Source organism: Scardinius erythrophthalmus (assembly GCF_964197995.2).
Source record: "Scardinius erythrophthalmus genome assembly, chromosome: 4".
Classification (NCBI taxonomy): domain Eukaryota; kingdom Metazoa; phylum Chordata; class Actinopteri; order Cypriniformes; family Leuciscidae; genus Scardinius; species Scardinius erythrophthalmus.
Window position 1 is genome coordinate 14,070,626 of NC_138224.1, and position 10,451 is coordinate 14,081,076.

Genomic DNA, 10,451 nt, shown 5'->3' on the forward strand with positions numbered 1-10,451 from the left:
TGTGTCATGTAACCCAAAGTATTTTCTATTTAGGGTGTTTTTGTCTCTGATTAGATCGTATAGATCTCTGCGTCAGAAATATCAGCTCCAGCCCCGGATGCTGGATCCTGTGAAAAATATCTGTTCTGTCTGGTGTCCAAAACCAGTAAAGCTGTCAACAGCAAGTATTTTCTACTAGTATCCAAAACTATTAACAGCCTATCAGCCTTAGAGTTTGCCAGAGAAAACCAGGGAAGAGCAAAAGCAGGAGACAAAATAATGATGATGATAAAAACAACATAATTTATTTAATAATCTTAGTTGCATGTGTTTCAAATGCTCAGACTTCGTCTGACCAGTGCAAATCCAACGTGTTATTATACCAATGCACAAGCAATGGAAAATTACTGCTTCAAAACATCATTCTGAGATGTTAAAAACACTGAAATGGAGACATTCTCTTTACTCATGAAGACAAACATCTAACAAAACATTTAACATGTAAATCAAGTAATAATATAAATAAATTAAATGATAAATTACACAAATGAGTAATGATTATAAAATTCAATCATATTCATACAAACAAAAGAAAATAGAACAACAGATATGTATGGTTGCTCTCTTAAAGTAACACACACACACACACACACACCAGCTGCTACTGAGAATCCTTAGATTCTTCATCAGGTTTGGTCCTGCGCTGTCCTGTGTGATCCAACAAATGGAAGTCTCCCTGTCCGACAGCCTTTTTTTTCTCAACTGCTCCAGTCTCTGTGTCTGGATCCTCTGTTCTTTCTCCCAGTACACATACCACCAGGTACCAATAATACCACCTCCGAAAAGCACCGTCACAACCAAACGTGTACACAGTCTTCTTCAGGAGTCTTGAGAGTAAAAAGCTCTTTGTTCTCCAAATAAAGGTGGTAGACGGTAGTGTGGTGGAGGAAAACATTGAGCTGATGTTCTAAAGAGGGACTGATGGGTCTTTTCGAGAGCTCTACATGACGGGAACAAGGCCTTCGGCATATGATGTGAAAGTTTAGTTATTTCTCTTGTTGTTGACCGCAGGATGCTCCATGACATCACATGCCATTTGAGTCCTCTGAGTCTCAACATCCTCAGAACAACTGATGGAGACAAAGAAAAAAGAGTGAAGTGAGCTGAACACTCAAGTACAAATGTGCTTGATGAACTACAATTTTAATCAAGGTTCTAAATCCTGGAGATCTGCCTTTCAACAGACCGACATGCTTTCATTTTCAAGTGAAAAGGCCTTGATTATCTGGAACAATGCATAGTTATCTATATACAAGAACCAATAAATAAAGAAATCATATTATATACCTATCTCCTGTTGATCCTCCACATCCTTCAAGTGATGTGGGTTGTGATGAGGAGGCGCAGCGGATCGACCTGCGCAGACCCATACGCAGAAGAGTGCGATGAACAGTGTATTGCGACACATTCTTCACATTACCATCATTATACGTTTGTGTGACTTGTGCCACAGTATTCTTTCTGTTGTCTCGGACCAGATGGGTTAGCCTTCCCAGATAGCACACGCACGTCGCGCAGACATCTGTGTGACGTCGTCGTTTTCATCTGGAAGACGTTTATATTAGGGCGTGTGCTCATATGCTTTACGTCGCCGAGACGTCCTTGCCAGCTGTTAGAACGACGTCTAGGCTATGTAAATAAGACGTAAATAATTTAGAACGTCGGCAATCCGCTCTTATAAAGATGTTCATCAGATGTCCATACATCTCCAAGACATCTGATTTATGTAGCCCAGACATCGTTTAAATATATAATTCCTTCCATTAACAAAATTAATTCCCATAAAACACAGCCACTACAAATGTTCACGCTGTACGAGAACAAACGCAACTTCAGAAGGCGTTTACCACGTTAAACACTGCAAACAAAACAATGTTTCCTAGCAACGGCAATAAACAGCGCTAAAATCTAATGAGAAAACAAAACACTTACAATCTGCTGTCCTCCTCTGTTGCTTGACTGCTTCTTCTAAAAAATACTTGCAAACACGGTAAATATGTAGCCGACTTTTACCTGTCTTTGGACATAGCTACTCTTCCTGCGTGAGTCTACATTAAACCACGTGCTGCTGATGCTGCGTGGAGAAGACGTGTTGACGAGTTGTGAGGAAACATGTGCTTGAGGTATGTATAAAACGAATATACTTTTAATACTAATTGTGTGACGTTTGTGATCGGTTATATCTTTAAAATTACGTTATGTTGATTGGTTAGATATGATAATCACCTGTTAGTTATAGAAGTTGTTTTGTGCACGTGAAGTAACCACGCTTTCCTGAACCTAGAATAAAACACGCATTTGCTGTCGTTTTTAGAAATACGTTTATTATAGGCAATATATTTATAATTAATCATTTATATTCATTTTTAATTAATTATAAAAGGCCACATTAACAGAACGCTATGGCTATTCAAATAAAACAATACACTCTATATTACTACAATACACAAATATTAATAACATAAATTACACCCTCCCTGGGGCCAAGCGTAGGAAATCTTTGATGTATTTCTCTGCCTCTGCTTCCGTTGGCGACAGCAGGACGGGATTCCTCATGGCTGAAGCTGCATAAAAAAGAAAAAAGACACTTTAATTTTTTTTTTATCCGAATATATTGGTCAAAGTCAAAGATATCAAACGTGCAGAGTTCATGCGTCAAGCTCTTCCTGAGTGAGTTTACGTAAAACTACTGAAGCTGCGTGGAGAATGTGTCCTGACGAGTTGTGAGGAAAGATTGGCTTATAAATCAAATATTTTTATACTAATTGCGTTTGTGATCGGTTATGTAATAACTTTGAAATTACGTAATGTTAACTGAAATCACCTGTTAGGTAGTGAGCACGTTGTTTCGAGCACGTTTCTGTGGTTGGTCAATACTTATTTAACTGAACGTTTAAACCTCATTTTTAATTTCTTAACAAGCTATTATAATTGCTAGCTATTTTTGAAAACGGCACGTTGCTGTTGGTATTACCACATGTTTGATTATTACCTCACATGAACATGTTAGCAAGTACTTAACGTACCTGACTGGCTAACTTCCCGCCATCAAATCTAATGCATATCTGTACAACATTTGAACTTGCCTATTAAGAGTGAGCCGACGTTTGATGACTTGATTCCCCGCTTGTCTCCTCTCCCGCACCAGTTCAGTTCCCTGGCGACGTTCGTGGTGAAGACCTTGAAGCAGATTCTCCACACGGTCTTCTTCATTGTTGGCCCGCCACTGATGGATAATCTCCTCACCTTCAACAGGTAAATTTTAAGTAATATTTGAGCATATAGATGTACCTCTTCTGTACTTTTCTTAGTATCCGTCAAAAGTTTGGAATAATTCTTATTTTGTAATGTTTTTTGAAAGTCTGTTCATTGACTATAAGAACTGTTTTCTATTTTGAAGTTTCTGCTTTGCAAAGCTGAATTTTCAGCAGCACTTGATCCTTCAGAAATCATTATGCTGATTTGCTGCTCAATAAACCTTTCTGATTATTATCAATATTGAAAACAGTTGTGCTGCTTCATAGTTTTGTGGAAACTGTGATGAACAGTTTTTTGAAACATTCAAAAGTTTAGGTAAGTAACCATTTTAATCAGCAATGTTAAAAAATGACAAACACATTTATTACATTTCAGAAGATTCACATTTCAAATAAATTATGTTCATTTGAACTTTCATTTGAACTTTCTGTTCATCAAATAATCCTAAAAACAGGATAACCGTTTCTTCAAAATTATGAAGCAGCAAAAACTATTTTAACATTGATAATAACCATTATCAATAATTGAGCACCAATAATAATTGCTTTTAACCAATCAGAAAAACAGAATATTAGAATATAATATAACACTGAAGACTGGAGTAATGATGCTGAAAATATAGTTTTGATCAGAAAAAATACATTTGACAATATATTAAAATTGAAAGGTTTAATCATATTTAACTGTTGCTGTTTTCACTGCATTTCTGATCAAATAAATTGCAGCCTTGCTGAGCAGAAGAAACTTCTTTAATTATTATTATTCTTTTTTTTTTACAATCTTGATAATCTCAGACTTTTGACAAGCGTGTAAATATGCACAGTACATTTCATTATTAGTTGTAGGTTGAAAATTCAGTTGATTCTTACCATTCTCTGCATAAACCCTCTGTCAACTAAACTTTGTTCCAGCCGGTCTAGCTCTTCAATAGATGCAAGTGGAAAGACGTCATCCTCTTCGTCATTCTGCATCTGCGGTAGAATGCGTCTGTTTCCCACTAGAGACTGGACAAGTGAAGTCAGGTGGTTGATCTTCATGTCCATTTTTTCTAGTGTTTCCAGAATTGCCCTTGCTGCAATACAGAAGATCATTTAAATCGATAAATGACTTGCATGGTACAATACTCAAGACTGGATTTTGGTAAGTAAAAACTTAAATGCTGATGATGATTTTCATAACAGCATAACATAATATAATTTGTAGGAAACATACTCTCCTCTCTTCCTTGGTGGTTCCCTGAAGGTCTCAGGACAGAAAAGGTTTGCACTATTGATTGAACAGATAATGTAATTATATGTGTGTATATTTATTTATATATATATATATATATATATATATATATATATATATATATATATATATATATATATATATATATATATATATATATATATATATATATATATATATATATATATATATATATATATATATATATATATATATATATATTGTCTTTAAATGTTGTGAATGTGTTTGATTTCCTCATGCCTAATGAATGCTCTTTTACCTTGTGTGTTAGGTGGATCAACACCCCAGCCGGCTCCATGATGCTCTGCCTGAGAGACGCCCACTGGAGCTGAGGAAGGTGGAGTAGGTAAGATTCACTTGTTACCAACACAAGTTAACACACTAAAATATAAAAACGAAAAGCATAAAACAGATTTTTGTTCACTTCTTATAAGAACAGTATGGTTAATTTGTTAATTATTACACTGGCATTACCAACAATCACCAGTCAGTACATCAGTGCTCTTTTGAGTACAGTTAGGACTCTAATATTTCCAAATTTGAGTGTGACTATTCCTGGCACCCCCTGCAGCATTGGTCTCGTCACTTGATTCTGTCAAATCCGTTTGAAACAAGTATAATGTTTATACTTTTGCCTGGCTCCTCACTACTGACTGCGCACGCACCTCCCAAAATGGGTGCAAAATCACAAAATGGATAAAGCGTTTCTACTTGACATGCTCTCTATTGTACAAATCTTTGAAATGACAGGGGGTGACTAGGAGTAGTTGCTCTCCAAAATAGGGATACATTGATATGAAAATTTTGTCCGAAACCGATAACCATTAATTCTTTTATATCTGAAAGCCGATAACGATATATTGGACGATAAATTTAAATCCAAAATTTTATATACTTAGAGAGCCTAATTACATAAACAAAATGCTCTTCATTAAAAGTTTTGTCCTAAACACAACATAAATCAAACATATACAGTACAGAAGCTTAGTTTGAACCAGTCTAATATTCCTTCAAATTAATTTTACACTCATATGGCCAACAAAAAATTGACAACACTTTAGAAATCCAATCGGTTATTCAGATACAGTGGCCACTTAATGTGAACAAATGTAAATGTGCCATGTCCTGATTGGCTAATGATCCAATCTGCTTGATTGGATCACTGTGAAAGCATGTTAATGCCAAGTGTAAACGCAGCCTGTGTCTGGTAAGGACACTGTCAGTTATTTGTTGTTTTTATTTATTTTCATTATTTCTTATCTTACTCTGTGATCTTCCTTGGTGGTCACAATCACCTGAGGGTCTCAGGACAGAGAATGTGTGCTCTATGGAGTGGAAAAGATCATAAAATATACAGTTTTAGATTTTGTTGAAGTGCTGTGAATAAGATTTCTGTTTTTTTTTTCTCTCCCTTTTCTATTGTAAGTAATGCTCTTTTACCTTGTGTGTTCGGTGGATCAACACCCCAGCTGGCTCCATGATGCTCTGCCTGAGAGACGCCCACTGGAGCTGAGGAAGGTGGAGTAGGTAAGATTTGCTTGTTTCCAACACAAGTTAACACACACTAAAATTAGTAAATGTGTAGTTAACTGAAATATCAGAAAATAATAAAACACTGGATTTGGACAAAGATGGAGAGATTCAAAAAGAAGTGACAACATGTAGAGCAAAAGGACTTTTCTGAATGGTCAGTTGATGAATTTATGTTGCTGATGTGGAGTTAACTATCTTCAATTAGCATATTCTGTCATGATAATCTATAAATCGGTTGTGTGGGAACTGTTTTAAGATGCCTACAGAGTGACTTGCTATTGCATTTGTGTTAGTACTGTATTGCATGTGAAAAGACGGATCCGACAGCTTGAGCGGACTCACAAATGTGCTCTACTACAACAACTCTTCCTATTCTCAACATGTGTTCCCGGGGTCAGGGTTTATGTAATTTTTAGGGTTAGTGATGCCACTAACCCAGGAGGAAGCTTGTGTAGTCCCTACCAGTTTTTTACAAGCCTGTCTTGTTTCCTCCTACTTATTGTAATAAATGCTCTTTTACCTTGTGTGTTAGGTGGATCAACACCCCAACCGGCTCCATGATGCTCTGCCTGAGAGACGCCCACTGGAGCTGAGGAAGGAGGAGTAGGGAAGATTCACTTGTTAAATTTGCAAATTAACACACTAAGGCCTGCTTCACACTCAGCGGGACACATTCATTTCAGAATCTATCTTAACAAGGGTGGGTAATTTTGAGTCATCCCAGTGCCTTGAGTCTGGCTACATTTGTCCAAAAATCATTTTGCAGTTATTTTACTGTAAAGTGCATTTCAATTGCAATTTGAACTGTGATCTGTTGACTGACTCTATTTGAGTGAGGGATGTCAAATTGTAAAATTTACTTAAGTGAATTTATGTGCAGTAATCTTACTCCGTGTTCTTCCTTGGTTGTCCCCTGATGTTCTCAGGACAGAGAATGTGTGCTCTATGGATTGAACACACATATGATGTTATTCAGTTTTATATTGCATTTAAATTCTGTGAATGTGTTTTCTGATTTACTCATCCCTGATTATGCTATTGTACCTTGTGTGTTAGGTGGATCAACACTCCAGCCATCTCCGTAATGGTCTGCCTCAGACACACGCACTGGAGCTGCAAAAGATGGAGTTGCACTTGTAATATGTGTAATTGTGACAGGGCATTACCCCATAACTTACAAACTTCAAAAAAGCATTTTCATTTGAGCATACCCAACAGCCAGATACAACTAATAATTTACCTTGAAAGCTGGGGAGACTCTCACACCAGGTCTGCTGTTGCTCTTCCGTTTCCCTTTGTTGCTGATTGACAAATACTGTTGACAGTTGGGGGGTCATTAGCAATGTTAATTTTGATAGCTATATTTGTTCAGCTGCATGTTTCAAAAATTACATAGTTCAGCGGTTCTTAATCCTGTTCCTGAACAAGAAATCTGTTGAAGTTTACTTCACTTAGGAACATTTATTCACAGATTTTCACAACGCCTCTGCAGGGTCTTCACACACAGACAAAACTTATTAGAGAAGTGTGAAGTAAGATGTAATATACCTCTATAAATAACTACAATTTAAGTGCATGTCTCGTGCACTTTTATGCCCTTTGAATGTAAAATATATGCTCCCTTCGAACTGGAATCCTGTGAAGTCCACAGTTGAATAGTCTGAAGTGATAAGAGATGCAAACAAAATGTGCAGAGTGGAGGGTTCCAAGGAACAGGATTAAGAACCACTGACATAGTTGTAGCTTTGAGTAATCATTGTAGGTTTGGATAAAAAATTTAAAAAGATTAAAAAAAATAAAAGAAAAACTTAAAGTTGCTTAAAGGGTTTACAGCTTTGCTCTGGAAAACCTGAGTTTGCACAACAGGACCTAATAATAAGGAAATTTCGTTTATTGTAATCTGGGTGTTATGCACTTTTAATCTTACTTATTTCATCAATCATCAAATCAACCAAATTTCAGAAAATAAAAAATAGTATAATATTGAATGTCATGTATGAATTTTTTTTGGAACTGTCATCATTGACACATGCAGCAAAAGATTGCTGAAGTCAACAGATTTTACTTATAGACTACCAATCTCTCTGTAAAAATAAAATAACGATGCTGCTATCTTTCTAACCCCCCTGTGTTTTGGCTCAAAATCTCTGGTCAAAATCGTAATTTTACAGCCTCTGCAGAATCGTAGATATATATATTTTTTTCGACCTTTGGTTGAGTCGACATGGAAAATGTATTGTTATTCATAGCATTCATTTCATTAACATTTATTTTTTTTAAGTTATTTTCCATTACCTTTTTTTTTGGTGCGTTTTGGAAGTGCTGGAGGTTTCGGTGCTGGAGGAACACTCTCTGTGTCTGCGATTTTTCTTTTTTTAAGGGGTGGTGGTTCTGGTGCCTCATCATCTGATGAGATGTTATCAGAGTATGTTTTCTTTCTAGGAAAACAAAGAAAAAGTACAATTGGATGCTCTTCACTGTTTAAAGTCAAAGCTACGTAAATATGCTGAATGGTCAGAAAGCTCAGAGATTTCATCAAAAATATCTTAATTATTGGATTTTCATGTGTTAAACCATTTATTTTGTCTTTTGTTACTTACTTGGGAATCCTTTTTCTGGCAATTTCAGGTTCTGAATTTATGTCAGATGTGTAGCTGGCCTTCTTCCAGTTTTTGGCCACATTTTGAAAAGATGCTGACAAATGAAATACAGTTTTGGAGCTTTTACATGTTGTTTATTAGAGCTATGTGAGATCACATTTTACAGTGTAGAAAAAAAAAAATTAAGATTCTGAACAATGAAATACAGGTATGCTGGGCAAGATCATGTTTAATTTACACAGTATAATTTACTCTTACCTGACTCATGCAGGATTCTGGTTCTGTGACGGGTCCACCCTTTCTCTGGCTGTGGTTCCTCCATGGTTCTGACGCTCTTCAACACCCTGTCAAGGTCTTTATATGGAGGCCACCAGGAGTAGCCGTCTGCGTACCATGACTTGGCAATTGGTCCAGTTGTACCTTCTCCCTCAAACTCCACTATTAGGTACATTTTTTTTTTTTCTTTTTTTTTTTCAAGCCTGAAACCCATATTATTTAATTACTCCAATAAAATTTTCAACTATGTAATTCAAATGCATAAACTATGTTACAAAAAGCACTGATAAAGAATTAATTTTTATGTAAAAGAGGAATTGCAACGAAATGATGTTGATATGGGACAAGAAAAATTTTGTTCTCTATTTCCTCAAACTTGCAGAACTCAACGGTTGTTGAGAGGTCGCCAACTAAATGGATGCCGAGTGTAGAGGATGGTAGAGGATAGTCAAAGAAAGATTCCTGGTTGTTGAAGGTACTGTAGGCAACATAAACTTCATCCTTGAATGAAATAATGTTCTGGAGCTTAGAAGCTTTGCCGCCAATGTAGATGTGACAGTTTGCCTGGTCTAGTTTAAGAGTGTAAGGGCTTGTCCTCAACTCTTTATATTGTGTCGCCTCATGAAAGGATGCAGGGAGAGGACCATTCTCATGCTGTTTTTTGAGCAGATGTGGCCTGGTTTTCTGAGGTGTTTTGCAGCTTCTTTGCATCTCTGAGAATCTTTTTATTATTTGACTCAGAGGGCATGTTGGTTTCCTCAGAAGTCTTTTGAGTTTGTTTAGGTGATTCTCATACTTGAAAGCACTGAAGTTGTCAAGAATGCCATGCTTTTTTGCATCATCTGCAAGATGTACGAGGGAGTGTGCATTATACGACAAGAACTGTGGACCGTACAGTTGCCCAAAGTGAGTGACAAAAAGAACTAGCATTTCATTTGCGTAATCACAGTAATCATCAATGAAACTGTTGTTGCACAGGATGAAGATTCCCACAAAAAGCAGCATGAAGTTTTTGTACACCTCTGTGCTGAGGAGATCCTTCATCATGACCGGTCCGGTATACAGTAAAAACTGCCTGAACTCTGTTGCCTTCCACCTATCAATTTCCCTCAGTGCCCTTGGTTTCCGTGCAAACTCCATGGGCACATATCTTCGCGCATTCACCAACCTTTCTGATAATGTGTTTATTTGAAAACCCGACAGCCTACAAGTGAGAGGACCCATCTTCAGCCACAAGTGGAGAAGCCGTCTCATGACTCCGAGGCACACGAGGTGCATGTAGTCGAGGGGGAAGCCAGAGACCATATCCAGGGACGTTTCTTCAAGGGGTGAGGTACCACGGTGATGATCAGAATCGGTTTTGTTTCTGAAGCTCTCATTTGTTCTTCTAGGCAAGTCACTTCTTGGAAATGTCATCCTGTTTTCCAGGTACACGCCATCCTCTGTGCATTTTTCGCATCCATGATAGCCTGTGTGACCTTTAACATTTTTCAG